This window comes from Limulus polyphemus, unplaced genomic scaffold (assembly GCF_000517525.1).
Source record: "Limulus polyphemus unplaced genomic scaffold, Limulus_polyphemus-2.1.2 Scaffold5, whole genome shotgun sequence".
NCBI classification, from domain to species: domain Eukaryota; kingdom Metazoa; phylum Arthropoda; class Merostomata; order Xiphosura; family Limulidae; genus Limulus; species Limulus polyphemus.
In genome coordinates this window covers 1082401-1082644 of record NW_013665615.1, presented here as the reverse complement: position 1 = coordinate 1082644, position 244 = coordinate 1082401, and positions in this window count along the sequence as shown.

Genomic DNA, 244 nt, shown 5'->3' with positions numbered 1-244 from the left:
AAAAAAATATATATAATATATCTCGCCATATATCAACGTTTGGACTTGCTGGTCTTTCGTCTCTATTTAATACTTGTTTTTATTTTTTATATTTTATTATTTCTAATGTTTCTCTAATATTTAACGATGTAAAACTTCGAGGCTGAGCAAAAAAGTTTTTCATAATTAAAAAAAAAAGTCAAATATTTTGTCAAACTCGTTTACTGTTTTTTTTCTTAAAAGCTTCAAAAGAGGAATATTTGCT